Raw genomic sequence first — 21,563 nt, 5'->3', positions numbered from 1 at the left:
AAATCCAGAATACACCAGCTGTATTTATATCTTAAATAACTAGAGAATCAAAAAAAAGTAAGCCAACCCCACACACAAGAAGGGAAATAATCAAGATTAGAGCCGAAATGAATGAGATAGAAAGTAGAGATACAGGAGAATGCATCAATGAAATTAGATGCTTTTTTTTTTTTAAAGAATCAATAAGATTGATAAACCATTGGCCAAAATTATCCAAAAGAAAATATAAAAGACCAAAATTAATAAAATTATGAATGAAAAGGGAAAGATCACAACTAACACTGAGGAAACAGAAATGATCATCAGAAATTATTATCAACACTTATATGTCAATAACTTAAGTGACCTAGATGAAATGGATGCATTCCTGGAAACTATAAACATCCAAAACTGAATCAGGAAGAAACTGACAATGTGAATAGACCAGTATCTAGGAAGGAGATTGAAGCAGTGATCAAAAACCTCCCAAAAAACATGAGCCCAGGACCTAGCATTCTCTGGGGGAATTTTCAAAGAAATAATACCTATTCTTCTGAAGTTGTTTCAAAAAATTGAAGAAGAAGGAAAACTTCCAGACTCTTTTTATGAAGCCCAGACCAGGAAAAGACCCGAACAAAAAGGAGAATTTCAGACCAATATCCCTGATGAATATGGATGCTTCAATTCTCAACAAGATCTTAGCTAATAGGATCCAGCAGTACCTTAAAAAGATTATCCACCAGGACCAGGTGGGATTTATTCCTGGGTTGCAAGGGTGGCTAAATATTCACAAATCAATGTGATAGAACAATCAATAAGAGAAGAGAGAAGAACCACATGGTCCTCTCAATTGATGCAGAAAAAAAAAAATTGACACCAAGACACAGCATCTGTTCCTCATCAAAATGCTACAAAGTATATGGATAGAGGGAACATTCCTCAACTTCATAACATCTACCCATGAAAAACCCACAGCAAATAACATCCTCAATGGGAAAAAGCTCACAGCCTTCCCTTTGAGATCAGGAACATGACAAGGATGCCCACTCTCACCACTCTAGTTCAACATAGTATTAGAAGTCCTAGCAACAACAATCTGACAATAAAGAGAAATAAAATGTATTCATATTGGCAATGAAGAAGTCAAACTCTCTCTTCACAGATGTCATGATTCTTTATATGGAAAACCCAAAAGACTTCACCCCCAAACTACTAGAACTCATAAAGCAATTCAGTAATGTGGCAGGATACAAAGTCAACGTACAGAAATCAGTGGCTTTCTTATACACTAACCATGAAAATACAGAAAGAGAAATTAGAGAATTGATTCCATTTACTATAGCACCAAGAACCATAAGATACCTGGGAATAAACCTAACCAAAGACGTAAAGGATCTGTACTCAAGGAACTACTCATGAGAACACTCATGAAAGAAAGTGAATAAGACACAAGAAGATGGAAGACCATTCCACACTCATGGACTGGAATAATAAATATTGTTAAAATGTCTATATTGCCTAGAGAAATCTATACTTTCAATGCCATTCCAATCAAAATTCCACTAGCATTTTTCAAAGAGCTGGAGCAAACAATCCTAAAATTTGTATGGAATCAGAAGAGACCCTGAATTGCTAAGGAAAGGTTGAAAAAGAAAAAAAAAAACTGGGGGCATTACTTCACCTGATTTCAATCTTTACTACAAAGCTGTGATCACCAAGATAGCATGGTACTGGCATAAAAACAGACACATAGACCAGTGGACAGAGCAGAGAGCCCAGTTATGGACCCTCAACTCTATGGTCAAATAATCTTTGACAAAGCAGGAAAAAATATACCGTGGAAAAAAGACAGTCTCTTCAATAAATAGTGCTATGAAAATTGGACAACTATATGTAGAAGAATGAAGCTCAACCATTCTCTTGCACCATAAACAAAGATAAACAAAATGGATAAAAGACCTCAACGTGAGGCAGGAATCCATCAGAATCCTAGATAGAATATAGGCAGTAGCTTCTTCAACATTGGCCACAGCAACTTCTTTCAAGATATGTCTCCTAAGGTGAAGGAAACAGAAGAGAAAATGAACTTTTGGGACTTCATCAAGATAAAAAGCTTCTGCACAGCAAATGAAACAGTCAACAAAACAAAGAGGCAACCCACAGAATTGGAGAAGATTTTCTCAAATGACATTCCAGACAAAGGGCTGATATCCATTAAGAACTCCTCAAACTCAACACACACAAGACAGAATCACGTCAAAGAATGGGCAGAAGGCATGAGCAGACACTTCTCCAAAGAAGACATACAAATGGCTATAAGATACATGAAAAAATGTTCATCATCACTAGCCATCAGGGATATTCAAATCAAAATCACATTGAGATACCACCTTACGTCATAATGGCCAAAATTAACAAGATAGGAAACAAATGTTGGAGAGGTTGTGGAGAAAGGGGAACCCTCTGACACTGTTTGTGGGAATGCAAGTTGGTACAGCCACTTTGGAAAACAGTGTGGAGATTTTTAAGAAATTAAAAATAGAGCTTCCTTATGATTCTGCAATTGCACTGCTGGGTATTTTCCCCAAATGTAGAGATGTAGTGAAAAGAAGGGCCATCTCTACCCCAATGTTCATAGCAGGAATGGCCACAGTCGCCAAACTATGGAAAGAACCAAGATGCCCTTCAACGGAGGAATGCATAAAGAAGATATGGTCCGTGTATACAGTGGCGTATTATGCCTCCATTAGAAAGGAAGAATACCCAACTTTTGTATCAACATGAACGGGACTGGAAGAGATTATGCTGAGTGAAATAAATCAAGCAGAGAGAGTAATTCTCATGTCATTTCACTTATTTGTGGAGCATAAGGAATAACACCAGAGGACATGGGGAGATGGAGAGGAGAAGAAAGTTGGGGGAAATTGTAGGGACAGATGAACCATGAGAGACTGTGGACCCTGAGAAACAATCTGAGGGTTTTGGAGGGATGGAAGTGGGGAGTAGGGTGAGCCTGGTGGCAGGTATTATGGAGGGCACATATTGCATGGAGCACTGGATGATGCATAAACAATGAATTCTGGAGCACTGAAAAGAAATTAAAAGAAAAAAATACAGTTCCATTTATAATTATACCAAAAATAATAAAATCCCTAAGAATAAACTTAGCCAGGGAAGTGAAAGACATGTAGCCTCTGAACCTCGGAAAATTATAAAATACTGTTGAAAGAAAGTGAAGATGAAACAAGAAAGGGAAAAACATTTCATGCCTATAGAATAGCAAAACAAATATGTTAAAATGTTTGTACTACCCAAGGCAATTTACCCATTTAATGCAATCCTCACCAAAACCCCAACGACATCTTTTACAGAACTAGAACAAATAACCCCCAAATTTATATGGAAACACAAAAGACTCCAAAGCCAAAACAATCTTGAAAAAGAACAATACTGGCAAACTCACAATCTCAAATTTGAAGGTTTATTATAAAGCTGTAGTAATCAAAACAGTATGGTACTGGCACAAAAATAGACACCAGTGGAACAAAATACATAGTTCAGATAAGGTCAATTAATGTTCAACAAGGTAGGGAAAAAAATTCAATAGAAAAAAGAAATTTTCTTCAACAAATGATATTGGGAAAACTGGACAGCTACCTGTGAAGAATGAAACTGGACCCCTCTCTTATACCATAAACAAAGGTAAAATCAAAATAGACTAATGTGAGACCTGAAACCAAGAAAATCGTAGATGAGAACACAGGCAATAACTTCTCTGACTTGGGCCATGGCAAATTTTTTTCTAGATATATCTCTCAAGGCAAGGGAAACAAAATAAAAAATAAACTATTGGAACATCAAAATAAAAAGCTTCTGCACAGCAAAGAAAACAATCAACAAAACTAAAAGACAAACTAATGAGTGGCAGAAAATATTTTCAAATGACGTATCTGATAAAGGATTAGAAGCAAAAAAAAAAAAAAGATTATTTTGCATCTCAACATCACAAAACAAATGATCCAATTTTAAAAATGGGCAGAAGTTATGAACAGACATTTCTCCAAAGGAGACATCCAGATAGACAACAGACACATGAAAAAATGCTCAACATCACTCATCATCAGGGAAATACAAATCAAAACGACATTGAGATATCACCTCACCATCAGAATGGGAAAACAAAGAAACAAACAAACAAACAAAAACAAACCACAAGAAAACTGCTCATGAAGATGTGGAGAAAACTGTTTGCAATGTTTGGGAAGGGAAACTGGGGCAGCCACTCTGAAAAACAGTATGGAGATTACTCAAAAACTAAAAATTGAGGGCGCTCGGATGACTCTGTGAGTTAAAGCCTCTGCCTTCTGCTTGGATCATGATTTCAGGGTCCTCTGATGGAGCCCAACATTGCATTGCATCGGGCTCTTTGCTCAGCGGGGAGCCTGCTTCCCCTGCCCACCTTCCAAATAGATTCTTTTTCCTTTTTCTTTTCAGCTTAACAGTGTTCATTGTTTTTGCACCACACAGTGCTCCATGCAATACGTGCCCTCCTTAATACCCACCACCTGGCTCCCCCAACCTCCCTCCCCCCGCCCCTTCAAAACCCTCAGGTTGTTTTTCAGAGTCCATAGTCTCTCATGGTTCACCTCCCCTTCCAATTTCCCTCAACTCCCTTCTGCAAAGAGACTCTTTTTTTTTTTTTTTAAGATTTTATTTATTTACTTACAGACAGAGATCACAAGCAGGCAGAGAGGGTTAGGCAGAGCAAGAGAGGGAGGAAGCAGGCTCCCCGGAGCAGAGAACCCGATGTGGGGCTGGATCCCAGGATCCTGAGATCATGACCTGAGCCAAAGGTAGAAGCTTAACCCACTGAGCCACCCAGGCGCCCCTCCAAATAGACCCTTAACTATAGAGAACAAACTGATGTTTACCAGAAGAGAGGTGTTTAGGAGGGTGGGTTAAATAGGTAGATGGACTTACGAATACATTTATTTTGATGAGCACTGAATAATGTATAGATTTGTTGAATCACTATATTGTACACCTGAGACTAATAAAGCACTCTATGTTAACTATCCTGGAATTAAAATTCAGAAAAGGAAAAAAAAAAGAGGTAAAAGAAAAAAATAATTAGAAGAGCAGCATAACATACAGATTTACCAAGTAATTATATTATACACCTGAAACTAATATAACATCACGTGTCAACTGTGTTTCAATATAAACAAACAAACAAGTTCTTCACTTGTAAAGGATATTACAGTGTGGATATCACAACAGCTTAGTGGGTACTAAGGTCCTACTTCCTTTCCAACACCAGAATTGAGCATCTGACATACTTTCTAAGTGAATATTTTGTCAGGAACCCCAACATCAAAGTAATTGATACAGAAGTCCTTTTGCTTATAGCTTTTGATTAAAAGATTCCCTCATGTAAGATTAATAGGGGTAGGTATACTGTGCCCATAAGTGCCTAACAAAACTTATATTTCTTGTATTTCAGCACAAGCTCCACCACTTCCCAGTAAGTAACATTGTGATATTTGTAATTATGTTATATTTTGGATTATTACAGTGTAGATGGGATTATTATTAACTTTGCTGGTTGTCATTTTCAGTAGAGAACAAATTAGTACTTTTGCTAAATTTCTGGAAACTAAACTATTTAATTGTAGAAAGAATAATCTACAAAGGATATTATCAATCCATATCAAATCAGTTAATAGTAAAACCTAATAATATCTTACTCAGGGGAAACATACCAAATTTTAAGTTAAATAAATTAAAACATAACAGGGAAGATAGAAAAATAAAAGAGTATACAATGAGTGAAGAAGTTTTTAAATAACAAGCAACTCTATCACTCAATACTTGGAGGTGCAACTGGAGCGTGTCACCACTATGCATGCTTGTCCCTCTGTTTTTTCATAGCTGCCAGCCTCAGGTGTTCACTCAAAGCTGGTCACAGTATCTTTCCCCCATCCACTTGCACTCCCATTTTCCAAAGAAACTATTGAAATTTCCTCATGATATAAATGAAATTAAAATTTCTTCACACCTCTCACTCTCCATAGAGGCTATGCATCATGTTGAAAGACAAAAAAAAAAAAAAAAAGACACACATAATCCTCAGGTTTGTGCCACCAAATAATAAGCATACCTAAGAGAACTTGTATGTTCAGTTCCAAACTACCCCAATAAAACAAATATTGCAACAAAACAAGTCAAATGAATTTTTTTGGTTTCTCAGTGCATATAGTCTATTTCATGTACAATAGTATTATGTCTAAAAAAATAACTATGCTGAGTGAGATAAGTCAAGCAGAGAGAGTCAATTATCATATGGTTTCACTTTTGTGGAGCATAACAAAAAGCATGGAGGACATGGGGAGTTAGAGAGAAGGGGATTGGGGTAAATTGGAAGGGGAGGTGAATCATGAGAGACTATGGACTCTGAAAAACAATCTGAGGGGGTTGAAGTGGCAAGGGGGGGGTGGGAGGTCGGGGTACCAGGTGGTGGGTATTATAGAGGGCACAGATTGCATGGAGCACTGGGTGTGGTGAAAAAATAATGATACTGTTATGCTGAAAATAAATAAATGAAAAAAATAACTTAATTTTAAAAATACTTTATTGCTAAAAAATGCTAACCACCATCTGTGCTTTCAGCAAGAAACAACCTTTTTGTTGGTGGAGGATCTTGCCTCAATGTTGATGACTGCTGACTGATTGATTCTGTGGTTGCTGAAGTTCGGAGCAGTTGTGGCAATTCCTTAAAATAAGACAAAAATGAAGTCTGAAGCATCAGTTGACTCTTCCCTTCATTAATTATTTCTCTATAGCATGGGATGCTGTTCGATAGCATTCTACCCACAGTAGAACGTCTTTCAGAATTGAAGTCAATCTTCTCAAACTCTGACACTGCTTTAAAAGCAACTGAGTTTATGTAATGTTCTAAAGCCTTTGTTGTCATTTCAACAGTTTTTACAGCATCTTCACCAGATCCATCTCAAGGAATCACTTTCTTTGCTCATCCATAAGAAATAACTCATCTACTAAAGTTTTATCATAAGATTGCAGCAATTCAGTCACATCTTCTGGCTCTACTTCTGATTTTTAATACTCTTACTATTTCCACCATCTCTTCAGGTACCTCTTCCACTAAAGTCTTGAATCTCAATGTATACAAAACACAATATATGTGAAGTGTTATAAAGTAAAGCACAATAAAATGAGATGTGCCTATAATCCACAGGTGAAAGCCTTCCACTAATCTTCCCTTTTTCTACAATGATAGCCATGTCTCTACTATTAATATCAGCTCCTCCCCCCAGGATCTGGATTCCACCAATTCTTATCAATACTAGGAGTTCTTCCCATCAGTCATCCAATTCTGCTGAATCTTCAATCTGCCCTCCTTATTATATCCTACCCATCAGTATCATATGTCCACTTTTTAGAGTGTTCCCGTAGGCTTTGGGCGACAGCACGGGGGACTCCATTCTAGGCCCAGCAGGCTCACCCGAAGGCACCGGCCACTGGAAGCCAGTCTGCAGGGGCTTTCTGGCCAATTCTCACAAGCTTTTTGCCTAAATCAACATCTAGAGTGAGTTCTCTTTAGATCTTGTGAGTTATTTCTCTAGAATTATAACTGGGAGTAGTGCTACTGATGAGATGTACAGATACTTAATTTCTTTCCTAGATTGCTTTCCAGAACTAATGTAATAATCTATCCTCTCACCAGTTGTTGGAGAAATATTCCCTTCACCTGATATCCTACACAGCACTTTGTTTTATCTGTCATCCTAATTTTGGCCATTCTGTTTGGTACAGCAAAGCTCTTTGTTGTTATTTTAATTTGCTTTTTGGTGTCTAGTGGTGAGTTCATGTACATAGCCATTCAGACTTTCCTTTCATAAATTGCCTATTCATCTTTTCTGCCTTTTTTTTCCCCATTCAGGTTCCTGCTCTTATTACTTTGCAGGTCTTTCTTGTATAATGTAGATATTAATCTTTTGTGACTTTTATACTTTGAAAATATATTTTCTCAATTTATTATATGTCTGTAAACATTGTCTATGATGTTTTTAGTTAAAAAGAAATATAATTTTATTATAATCAAATACACTTGTTTCTCAAATTCTGTGTTTTGGGGATTCTAATGAGGTCTTTCCTCAACACAAGACCATTGAAGGTGTTTTCCAGCATTTTACTTTATTTTATGAGATCTAAAGTTTTATCTTCACATTAAGATTTTAATATACCTGTTAATGCTCTTCTACACAGTACTGGTCCCTAAAGTCAAACCCCCCAGTACACCAAGCTATCTTTCATTTAGGAGATCTTAATAATTTCTAGAGAATTTTGATACCATATAGATTGAGTACTCCTTTAGTATGAATGTCCACCACATTGATGAAACTAATTGCTAATGTGCCTGTTTTCTTTACTAAACTGCTAAGTCTGCAAGTACAGGCACAGTGTTCCTCTGTTCATTTCTTCATCCCCAGTATATATTATACTACCACATAAAACATAGCAGACCCTTAAGCATTTGTTTTATAAAAGGAAGATAATCATATTCTTTTCATTTATCTATAAATCTTGGAAAGAAATAAAGTAATGTGGTGTCAAATTTGGATTCTCAGAACAGAACCTCCACCTTCTTGGTCTGTAGCTAAAGACAGGTTAACAATCCTCTCTAGTTTAAAAGAATGTCCCACAGCAGAAAAGAACAGGACAAAAAGAAGGAGCGAGAAATTAAAAATCATGTACATGATCTCAGGGTCATGAAATTGAGCCCCACATTGGGCCCTGTCCTGGGTATGGAGCCTGCTTAAGATTCTCTTTCCTTCTGCCCTTCCCACCACTCCCTGACTTTCTCTGTCTCCCTCAAAAAAATAAAGAAAGAAAAGAAAAAAATCATGTAAAGGAAAAGTGTCAAAGAAGTAAAATTCAAGAAGGAGATATGGATGTCAAGGATTAAAGTGCCAAAGAGGTCAACATGGACCTGGGGAGAAGGGTGGGGATAAAACAACAATGTTAGAGGTAAGGGTTTTGGAGCCAGGCTGCTAGGGTTCAAATGGATTCATATCCAATTAAGAGCTGGAGAACTTTAGGCAATTTACTTCATCAGTGAAACACAGACAATAGTGTACACTATGGAAGATTACACTGAAAACAGAAGTCAAAATATCAGATCCCAAGTATAGAGAACTTCATAATAACAATGAGAAGCCCTGGGGCCTGGGTGTAATAAGGCAACTTAAAATGATACAGAAGGTAGTAAATGCCATTTGGAGAGAAGCATCTGGGATGTTACTGAGACAGGAATTATGTAATATTTCATGAAATTCAGGCAGTGTCTTTCTCTAAGTCTGTATCAGGGAGAGAATCATTCACTAAAATTTTGTAAATGGAATGTCCTCCAGTTTGTTCTCACTGTCATCTTCCTCTGATTCTGTGTTGGGTTTAAAGACTAGTAACAGAAGGGAGGTGTTGCTGTCAGGAGGAAAGAAGTCTGGAGAAGGGTATAAGACTAAATTATAAAGGATGTTATATTAAAGTTTGGTCTTGCAATAAGTTTTCAAAGAATACAAACAGAATTGCATTTTAGCAAATGAGTCTGGAAACAATGTGATAACAGGACTCAGAGGGCAACCACTTCTATGGTTAGATGATCACTACATTTAAAGCCTCTCTCATGGACAGTTAGGTGGGTTTTGACAAACCAGGTTTCATGAGATGTTAAATGTTATATTAAGAGTTTGGTCTTGCAATAAGTTTTCAAAGAATACAAACAGAATTGCATTTTAGCAAATGAGTCTGGAAACAATGTGATAACAGGACTCAGAGGGCAACCACTTCTATGGTTAGATGATCACTTCACATTTAAGGCCTCTCTCATGGACAGTTAGGTGGGTTTTGACACGAACCAGGTTTCATGTTTGAGATGAGAAAGGGATGAAATTAAATGTTATATTAAGAGTTTGGTCTTGCAATAAGTTTTCAAAGAATACAAACAGAATTGCATTTTAGCAAATGAGTCTGAAAACAATGTGATAACAGGACTCAGAGGGCAACTACTTCTATGGTTAGATGATCACTTCACATTTAAGGCCTCTCTCATGGACAGTTAGGTGGGTTTTGACACGAACCAGGTTTCATGTTTGAGATGAGAAAGGGATGAAATTAAAGTGAAATATCCAGATGTGATCAGGAGAGAGACAAACCACAAGAGACTCTTAAATCTCACAAAACAAACTGAGGGTTGCTGGGGGGAGAGGGGTTGGGATAGGGTGATGGATTATGGACATTGGGGAGGGTATGTGCTATGGTGAATGCTATGAAGTGTTTAAACCTGGCGATTCACAGACCTGTACCCCTGGGACTAAAAATACATTATATGTTTATTAAAATAAAATTTTTTAAAAAGTGGAATATCTTAGCAAGCGTAAGCCAAAAATCCTAAGAGTTCAGCAGAGGGATGTAAAATCTCCCTTAGGAAGACTGTCATAAGAAACTATTCCCGAAGTGCCAGGAGGGGGGGACATCTAGTTTTTATATTTTATGACTATATACTATGCACAGTTGGAAAACCTAAAAGGAACTTGTTTTTAGGTTATAAATTCTAATTTTCTCTGCAAAAAAGCACTAATTATTAAAATGGATATAGACTTTAAAACATGTAATTATCCTATTGATCTATATAATAATCTGATAATAATAAACAGGACATATTTCCCATTTAAATGTTTTTCATGAAAAAAATAAAGGCTAAGATGAAGGAGTGAAAAGACAAATGGAAGAAGAAAATTTTAATTGAAGCTTCAATGTAGGAGAGCCTGAATTTCAACTCCCTTTTGAAGAGTGCTGAGCAAATTCAGCTTTGCTTTATGAAATAACCTTGTGTCTACTTTCAGAATGGAAATATATTTGCTGATGCATAAGCTTTTCTAAATTAAGAGATCGGGATATTAACATTTTCATGTCTTTGAAATACTGCCATTTTTTTCTATTTCTTTCCCACTCATCTGAATAGTAAATTGAAAGTTTAAAAATACGCATTTATGGATTCAATGAAATTATTTTAATTTTAATTTTAAATTTACCTTTAATAGAAGTGAAACATTTCTGTGCACATCCTAAAGCTTAAGCCTGACACCTCTGGTCAGAAGCTCCTAAAAACAGAGTCTTTCACTCAGAGCTAGATCCCATGTGTTGAGTACAGTGCCTGGAATACAAAATTGGTAAATATTTCTTGATGAACATTGACAGAATGAAGGAAAGAAGGAATAGATTATTAATGTTAATTTTCTTCAATATGTGCCAGACAAAATGACCTCAAATAGTGGTATTTTTCTGTGGGAGAATAGGTGTTATTCATTGGCTTTCTTGCTGTTTTCTCCTCATAATACATTTTGGTCTTCTATACTATCTAAGGGCTGCCATTTCTAGCTTTTGGAAAACTCTTCAAATTGTTTTGAAATATGTAGTTTACTGATAATCTTTAGAAAGCATATATTCCTCATTAATAGAAAAATATATATATTCATGTAATGTGTAATAACATCACCAGGGGAAATGTGTTAAGCCTATTGTGAGCAATTTCTTGACTTTGCACTCTGAGATACATGTACCGAATAATAATAATGATGATGATGATAATGATAATGATAATAATAATAAAATAACAAAAGCAAATTGACCCCCAGACTAAGACAGATAGCAGGAGCAGATTACATGAGGAAATCTGAGGGAATTAAATGTGGTAAGAAAATTCAAATACTGAAAAATTTTATTTCATAAATAGTTCAACTATAAATGAAATAGTTAAATAGCTAAATATATATGAAAAACATGTAGAATAAGTGCTATTTTCTGTTTTTTTCTCCAGGCCCATCAAAATTGCCAAGTTGCTTTAGAAATAAATGTAGGATTGGTGTGGTGCTCTGTAAATGTCCCATTTTTAAAAAGTCTTTCTGGAAAAATATGGTAGGAAACTGTATATTATACCAAAAAAATCTTATTTTTCTTGGTTTTGTTTTTTAGGGTCAACTCCAGTACCCACAAGTAAGTTCCTTTGCATCTCTTCTTTCTAGTATATGTCAGTCTCCTGTAGAATCCAAGGAATTTTTCACAAAATGCCTTTTTCAACTCAGGCTCTCTATTTCAATTCAGTCTCACATATCTGTCTCCTTTCCCTTTTTCCTTTTTATCCAGAAGTTCCACAGTTCACTGAGAAATTTTTACACAGTGAAATGTTTAAATCACTAACTGAAACAACAATTAATAACAGAAGCATTTCCCAATATTTAATATATTTTATGTATATGTTTAAAAAGAACAGAAGCAATAAAGTAACCTAAAAAGATAATTGGAAGAAATTAATTGATGAATTTAGGGAATTTTGGTTTAAAGTAAGACAACAGTTACAATCCTTCAGGAGTTTTAATTTCCAACAAGATGGTGAGTGACAAAAAGTGGTCATTGGAGAGGATTGATAGACCCCTGTCCAGCCCTCTTAAGTTCTGTCTTTGCCAGAACTAAAACCCCTATGCACATGTCATAGATGATTTGATGGCCCTGAGGTCCAGATCACTGATGTACTTAAGAAAATATTATCAACATAAAATATATACCATGTACAAAAATAAAACATTAAAATGAAATATTTAATTTTAGAAAATTCTGTAGTAATGACTAATAATTTCCTCTTGAATAAAAATACCTTGGTCTCAAGCAATGTTAAGAGACTACTATTATCCCTTATACAGGGAAAATGAGAGCTTATCATTCCTTCTTCCTGCTGTGAGAGTAGTGTCATTTTTAAAGAACTCACCCTTGTGATTAAAAGAAAATTAACATAAAGGGAAATGATGCTGGGGCACCTGGCTGGCTCAGCTGGGGGGGTCTTGTGACTCTTAATCTTGAAGTTGTGAATTTAAGTCCCATGTTTAGTGCAGAGATAATTCAATAAAATCTCTTTTTAAAATGGGGGGAGATCACAAAATAATTTGCTTATCATAAAATTGTTATTTATCTTGAAAAACAGTATTCAGAGTTTTAAATATGAACAGGAAGATTGAAGAGAATAAAATAAGAAAGAGAGTTGTGGCAGATCAAACAAAAGAAAGGAGAGACGTGGTAGTGTGTAAATATCAATCTACTGAAAGCTTTCAATTCTGGACTCAGGAAAGAAGTGAAAAACTAAAATGGGCTTCATCTACTCAACTGTTCCTGAAGGCTTATCAAACTTAGGGTTCAGAAAAACCAAAAACCAAAAGTCATTCTTAAAATAATAATATTCAACCCATAGCATACTTCAATATAACTGTGAGAGCTTGCTATTTCTTAGAAAAATAATTTATGGTCTAAAAAAAAAAAATTATGGTTTAAATAGTAACTCAGTCACTGATCCAGTATCTGTTATCTAAGTTATTTCTTTAGTTTATTTCAGCTATATGTTTATTATAGACTCCTGGTAAGTCTGAAAAATGTTCTAAAAAACATACTGAACAAGTGAAAAGGAAATACTTAAAAATAAATGAGCTGAATATATAGAAAGAAAAACAAAGAGAAAAATGATTTTTTAAGTAAAATAATGTTACAGCAACCAACCCTCTGAGAGATATCAATGCTCCCTATCAAATGGCCATCCCACAACCCACCACTATTACAATAAGAGGACATGATTAATACAAATGGGATGCTAATCTCTGTCATCTCTCATCTAAAAAGCTCACTTTTATTGCTCCTTTTCTAAGACTATAGAATAGGAATTAATCTTCATGGGGGGAATTTTTTTTTAATACGTTGTTCTTATTTCTGTCTGTCAATATCTTTAATATCCATTCATATGTTTTCTTCCTATTTGTTAATTCCACTAATCAAAGGTATTCTGAGGGTTCTGGGAAAATTTCTGATATGATTATTTTTACTTTTACCTTGAGACTGGTGTATTTACCCAATATTCCTTTAGTTTATTATGTTTCCTAAAAGGAAATCCATCACTTATCCAAAAGAATAAATAAAAGACAAATGATTTCCTTGGAATGATTATAAGAGGTTATCAGGAAAAACTAACAAAATCTCCAACAGAATCTATAAGAGATGTAAAAATCTTAGACTAGGAAATGTGGAAAATGGAGGAGTTAAAGAACATGTATGAAAGATGACTTAATCTAAATGACTTCAAATTCCAAAACAGCTGAGAAAATAGAATCTGGAACTGACTTTCCTCTCTTCCCTCTCCCGCAAGCTTTACTTTGAATAAAATTGTAGCATTTCAGACAAAAATGTAGTAAAATTAAGAGTAATCTATCATTAGAAATTATTCAAAAACTCCAACCAAGACACCCATTTTTTTGTGTTTTGACTTCAGAAAAATATGTGATAAAATGCAGAGATAATTTTTCTCCTTAAGTGATGGTTTCCTCAAGAACCAATCACTTCTAACACAATAATTTCGATCTCATATTTAACCCTTTATCTCCTTGCTGTCAACATATGTTTTAGTTAAAACAAGATGGGATTGGGAGGGAGACAAACCATAAGTGACTCTTAATCTCACAAAACAAACTGAGGGTTGCTGGGGGGAGGGGGTTTGGGAGAAGGGGGTGGGATTATGGACATTGGGGAGGGTATGTGCTTTGGTGAGTGCTGTGAAGTATGTAAACCTGGTGATTCACAGACCTGTACCCCTGGGGATAAAAATATATGTTTATAAAAAATAAAAAATTTAAAAAATTAAAAAAAAATATTTTGTAAAAGACAATTCCCCAGATTAATGGAAAAAATAATGCCTGAATCTGAGACAATCATTACCAATGCTTAAGTAGCTTATCAACATTAGTGAACATATTGTACAAACAAACAAACAAAAAAAATAGAGCTATAAACAACAATAAGGAAATAGGGGAAAGGAGACAAGAAGAAAAATGAATGAAAGAAGTGAAGAAGAAGAAAGAGGAGGAGGAGTGGGGGGGAGAGAGAGAACATGTTAAATGTCTCTGAACGGTTTCAGCCATAAGACTGAGTAAAATAATAAAAGACTTAAAGTGGGCCTCCTTCTCTCCAATACAATGATGGGAACATGAGAACAAAGAAAGAAATCCTGCTTTCACATTCTATTTGTCTTAGTTTAGGGTGCTATACAAAGTACCATAGATCAAGTAGCTTACAAACAGTAAAAATTTATTTTTCATAGTACTGAAGGCTGGAAGTCTGGTATCAGGGTGCTAGTATGGTCAGGTTCTGGTGAGAAACCCCCTCCAGGTTGCAGAATGCCATCTCCTTACTGTAGCAAAAAATGGGAGACCTCTCTCTGGGGTCCTTTATAGGGATACTAATATTATCCATTCATAAGAATGCCACCCCCACGGTCTCATTACCTCCTAAAAGCCCAACCTCTACCTACCATCACATTGGGAATTAAGATTCAACATATAAATCTGGGAGGGACACAAACACCAAGTCCATTGTACCAGCTTATTGTGGCAAAAAATATAAATGCATAAAGGAAAAGGTATTGCTTCATGGTCTCATTTCTGAGACGACCTTATGAGGATGAACCAGATTCTTGACCCAAGAAAATATTTATTTATTTATTTTTATTTTATTTTGCTTTTTTTTAATTTTTAAAAGATTTCATTTATTTATTTATTTATTTCACAGACAGAGATTACAAGTAGGCAGAGACACAGGCAGAGAGAAGAGGAAGCAGGCTCCCTGCTGAGCAGATAGCCTGATGTGGGTCTCGATCCCAGGACCCTGGGATCATGACCTGGCTGAAGGGAGAGGATTTAGCCCACTGAGCCACCCAAGCACCTCTTATTTTGCTTTTTATTTCCATGTTACATTTATTTTTTTATTTTTTTTAAAAAAAGATTTTATTTTTTTTTTTTACAGACAGAGATCACAAGTAGGCAGAGAGGCTGGCAGAGAGAGAGAGGAAGGGAAGCAGGCTCCCTGCTGAGCAGAGAGCCTGGCACAGGGCTTGATCCCGGGAACCTGGGATCATGACCTGAGCTGAAGGCAAAGGCTTTAACCCACTGAGCCACCCAGGCACCCCCACATATATTTATTTTTTAAATGTAGATTTTATTTTATTTTATTTTTTTACTTTTTTTATGTTATGTTAGTCACTCTACAGTACTTCATTAGTTTCCAATGTAGTGTTCCATGATTCATCATTCACGCACAGCACCTGGGGCTCCTTACAATAGGTGCCCTCCTTAATACCCATCACCAGGCTAACCTATCTCCCCACCCCGTCCTTCTAATACTCTCAGTCTGTTTCCCAGAGTCCATAGTCTTTCATGGTTCATCTCCCCCTCTGATTCCACCCTTCTTTTTCCTAATGTCATTCCTTGCCATTCCTTATGTTCCACATATAAGTGAAACCATATGACAATTGTCTTTCTCTGCTTGACTTATTTCACTTAGCATAATCCCTTTCAGATCTATCCACGCTGATGCAAACTGGTGGCAATTCATCCTTTCTGATGGCTGAGTAATATTCCATTGTATGTATGGACCATATCTCCTTCATCCATTTATCTCTTGAAGGGCATCTCAACTACTCCCACAGTTTGGCTATTGTGGACATTGCTGCTATGAACACTGGGGCACATGTGCCCCTTCTTTTTATTATATCTGTATCTTTAGGGTAAATACCCAGCAGTGCAATACCAATGGCATTTTTCAAAGAACTGGAACAAATAATCCTAAAATTTGTACAGAACCAGAAAAGACCCTGAATCGCCAAGGAAATGTTGAAAAGGAAAAACAAACCTGAGAGCACCACATTGTCTGATTTCCAGCTCTATTACAAAGCTGTGATCACCAAGGAAGCATGGCACTGGCACAAAAACAGACACACAGATCAATGGAAGAGAATAGAGAGCCCAGATATGGACCCTCAACTCTATGGTCAACTAATCTTCGGCAAACAATAGAATATTCAAATTATTATTTTTGTCTGTACTTTTTCTGTCCCCCAGTGTCCTCTGTGTTCTCTAATAATGCATTGTTTCTCAATTCCATTGTCCATAGGTCACCCATCCATTCTTCTGTGCTCAGTTTTTTTTGTTTTGTTTTGTTTTGTTTTGTTTTACTTCTAATTCTGTTGGACCTTGAGTTCCATTGTCTTTTCGCTCAACTCTTTAGTTTTTTTATAAATTCTGAAAGGAGGGACATTCCTTAGAGGGCAAAGAAATGATCTCCTGTGACTTGTTAAAAAGTCATTAACAGAAACTAACCAGCGTTTAGAGCACCAGAGTTTACCACACCAGAGTTTACCACACCAGAGTTTACAGCAACAGAAGATGGGGGACAAAAGAAGAAAATATATTTTTAAAATTAAAGAGAATTTGTGAAATTCAAGGCAGCAAATTTAGAATTTGTAACAGGTTCTGATAGGTTTCCAATTCTAGCAATAATGAGAGAAAATGAAGCACTTTTCCCTCCTATTTCCTTTCTAAAGTCTCAGCTGTCAATCCTGAAATAATTCTGAGATCAGTTCCAGCCCCACTCTACTGCAGTCCAGAAAAAGTAATGCTTAAGCAGATAATGTACAAGAGACACACTCATCCAATCCCTGATTGAAGGTCAGCAACTGGCCTTGGTTCTGACTACAGAGTGTGAAGCAGTCCTGTGAACTTGCCGAGCTCTGCTCTCCTGCCCTGGAAGCCAGTCCTGCCAGCACAGGGCTCATCCAGAGACCCAGAGTACACTCACTCAGGAACCCAGTGGGATCTACACCCCCAGGCAATAGGCCTACTGTTGCCTGACTTGACTGCAGACCCAGAAATGGCCCTATGACTTAACTCCAGCCTTGCTTGAGTGTAGTCTAAAGGAGGCTTATCCACCTGGAGATTGAGGAGGAACCATATCTACCTCACCCCCATAACAGACCTGCCAAACACAAACTCAACTGTAGATCTGGCAACAGCCACATGACAGCTTCATCTCCACTTGCCTGAGATCCCAGAGGCAGTCCCATCACTCTTAAAACTGACAGGTAAAGAACTTTATCTAATGAAATTAGTCTGTATAGACAGGAAAAGGTGTTTTTTTTCCTTCAAATGCATAGAAATCAATGCAAGGTTACATAGACCGTGAAGAATCAGGCAAATCTGACACCACCAGAGGAACCTAGAAAAGCTCCAGTAACCACCCAAAGATATGAAGACCTATGAATTGCTTAACAAATAATTAAAAAAAAAACCCACAAAACAGTCTTTTTTTAAAAAAATTATTTATTTGACAGAGATCAAGTAGACGGAGAGGCAGGCAGAGAGAGAGAGAGAGAGGGAAGCAGGCTCCCTGCTGAGCAGAGAGCCTGATGTGGGACTCGATCCCAGGACCCCGAGATCATGACCTGAGCCGAAGGCAGCAGCTTAACCCACTGAGCCACCCAGGCGCCCAACACAAAAACAGTCTTAAGGAAGTTCAGCAAGTTACAAGACTTATGTGACTCAATGAAATCTGGAAAACAACATGAGAACAAAATGAGAAACTCAACAAAGACAGAAATCACAGAAAAGCATCAAACAGGAATTTTAAAGCTGAAAAATACAATGAATGAAGTGAGAAATGCAATAAAGAGCATTGTCAGCACAATTGATCAAGCAGAAAAAAAATCTGTTATCTCAAAGATGGGTTATCTGAAATTATGTGGTAAGAGAACAAAGAAAAGAGAACGAAGAAGAAGACAAAAGAAGGACAAAGTTATGAAATACCATCAAATGAAGGAATTTATGCATATGGGAATCCCAGAAGAAAGGGAAAAAGAGATAGAAAAATTATTTAAAGAAATAATGGCTAATAACTTCCCAAATCATATGGATATACAAATATATGAAGCTTATAAGTCTCCAAGCAGATATAACCCAAAGGGATCTTTTCCAAGTCACAGTATAATAAAACTAAATGAAAACATATAATAAAAATAAAATAAAATATTTACTTGTTGAATAGCTGACATTTAATGTAAATAGAAGGAAATTCTTACAAAATTTTATTATAGAGCCTATTTTAATCTACCTAATATACGCACATATCCAGACTGAAAGATTCTGAAAAATATGTTTTAAATAATTATGAAAAGTAAAAATGTCAAGTGAAAGAGAAAGTGAAATATCATATGTTGTACCTGTGGTTAATCACTTCAAAAATAAATAAATTTTCAGGAAAAAAAAAATTTGAAAGCAACAAGAGAAAAAAAAACTTGTCACATACATGAAACTCTTCACAAGGCTATTCATGGATTTCTCATCAAAAAACCTTGCAGGACAAGGGAGAGTGATTTGATACATTCAAAGTGCTGAAAAAAAATCAACCAAGAATACTTTACCCAGCAAAGCTATCCTTTGGAAATAAAGGAGAAAAAAAGAAAAACAAAAGCAGGAGTGCATCACCTAGACTGCCTTACAAGAAATTCTGAAAGGACTTATTCACTTGCAATTAAGGATAATAATAATATGAAAATATAAAACACTGTGGTAAAAGTAGTATGTAGGGGGACCTGTGTGGCTCAGTCCATTAAGCCTTCAGTTCAGGTGCTGATCCTGGGGTTCTAGGTTTGAGCCCCACACTGGGCTCAGTGGAGAGCCTACCTCTCCCTCTCCCTTTGCCCATCCTACTTGTGCTTTCTTGCTCCCTCTCTCTCTCTCTCATTCTCAAATAAATGAAAAAAATATTTTAAAAATGTAGTCTAATTCATAATAGTCAAATTCTAATACTGATGTGTAAGACACTTAAAAAATATTAAAAATTATGACATCTAAAATTTGTTAGTAGACACTATATGAAAAGATGTAGGGACGCCTGGGTGGCTCAGTGGGTTAAAGCCTCTGACTTCGGCTCAGGTCATGATTCCAGGGTCCTGAGATCGAGCCCCACATCGGTCTCTCTGCTCAGCAGGGAGCCTGCTTCCCTTCCCCTCTCTCTGCCTGCCTCTCTGCCTATTTGTGATCTGTTTGTCAAATAAATAATTTTTTAAAAAAAAAGATGTAAATTATGGTCTCAAAAACATAAAATGTGGGGAAGAAGAATAAAATTGTAGATTTTTCATATATGATCAAAATTACATTGTTATTAGCCAAAAATAGACTGTTATAACTATAAGATTTTTATGTAAAATTCCCAGTAATCACAAAACAAAAATCTAGAGTAGATACATAAATGGCGAAGAGAAGAGAAGCACAGAAATATAGAAAATCATAAAATAAAACAAGAAGATAGGAAGAGAGGGATAAAAGAACAAATGAACCAAAAACACCCAGAAGTGAATAAGATAACAAGTGTAAATCCTTAGCTCTCAATAACTAATTTAGAGGTAAGCAGATTAAATTCTCCAATAATAGAATGACTGAATGAAAAAAAAAAATTCACCCAATTATAATGCTGCCTACAGGTGGTTCAGTGGGTTAAGCCTCTGCGTTCATCTCAGGTCATGATCTCAGGGTCATGGGATCGAGCCCCGCATCTGGATCTCTGCTCTGCAAGGAGCCTGCTTCCCTCTCTCTCTCTGCCTGCCTCTCTGCCTACTTGTGATCTCTGTCTGTTAAATAAATAAATAGAATCTTAAAAAAAAAAATAATGCTGCCTACAAGAGACACATTGCAGCTTTAAGCAAACAGTTAGTCTGAAAGTGAAGGATGGAAAATATTCTACACAAATGGAAACTAAAAGAGAACAGGGAAGACTATACGTAAACAGATAAAATAGACTTGAAGTCAAATACTGCAACAAGAAATAAAATTTGTTATGTAATGGTAAATGGGTCAGTTCATCAAGAGGACATAATAATTTTAAATATATATGCACTTGGGCGCCTGGGTGGCTCAGTTGGTTGGACGACTGCCTTCAGTTCAGGTCATGATCCTGGAGTCCCGGGATCGAGTCCCACATCGGGCTCCCAGCTCCATGGGGAGTCTGCTTCTCCCTCTGACCTCCTTGCTCATGTTCTCTCTCACTGTCTCTCTCTCAAATAAATAAATAATATATATATATGCACTCAATATAGACCACCTAAGTATATTAAGCAAATACAAACAGATCAGAAAGGAGAAATTGGTAACAATACAAAAATAGTAGGGGATTTCAATAATTCACTTTCAAAAATGGATGGACCCTCCAGACAAAATAAATAAGGAGATATTTGACTAGAACTATACTTTTGACAAGTGGACCTAAGAGGCATATACACAGCACTCCGTCCCATAGCTGCAGAACACATATGCTATTTTATTACTTATAGAATATTATCTAGACTAGGTAATAAATTCGGTCATAAAACAAGACTTACAAATTTAAGAAGACTGAAATTATACCAAGTATCTTTTCCTATCACAATGGTATGAAACTAGAAATCAATAACAGGGTAAAAACTGGAAAATTCAGTCTATGAAAATCAAACATTCTTTTTTTATTTATTTTATTTTTTTATAAACGTATAATGTATTTTTATCCCCAGGAGTACAGGTCTGTGAATCGCCAGGTTTACACACTTCACAGCACTCACCATAGCACATACCCTCCCCAATGTCCAAAACCCCACCCCCTTTTCCCGACCCCCC

General features: G+C 36.2%; 1 long non-coding RNA gene across 1 annotated transcript in view; it reads left to right on the top strand.

Moving 5' to 3' along the window:
• Nucleotides 1-21,563, top strand: part of LOC123390659 — a 65,970-nt gene that overhangs the window by 26,816 nt on the left and 17,591 nt on the right. The window contains exons 2-3 of the long non-coding RNA XR_006605202.1: nt 5,483-5,503; nt 12,031-12,051. This is a non-coding gene — a long non-coding RNA (uncharacterized LOC123390659). The remainder of the gene's footprint in view (nt 1-5,482; nt 5,504-12,030; nt 12,052-21,563) is intronic.

Source organism: Mustela putorius, unplaced genomic scaffold (genome assembly GCF_011764305.1).
Source record: "Mustela putorius furo isolate JIRA1106 unplaced genomic scaffold, ASM1176430v1.1 tig00000135_pilon_pilon_pilon, whole genome shotgun sequence".
Lineage (NCBI taxonomy): Eukaryota > Metazoa > Chordata > Mammalia > Carnivora > Mustelidae > Mustela > Mustela putorius.
Note: the sequence above shows the minus strand (reverse complement) of the source record. Positions and strands in the feature narration are given on the sequence as shown.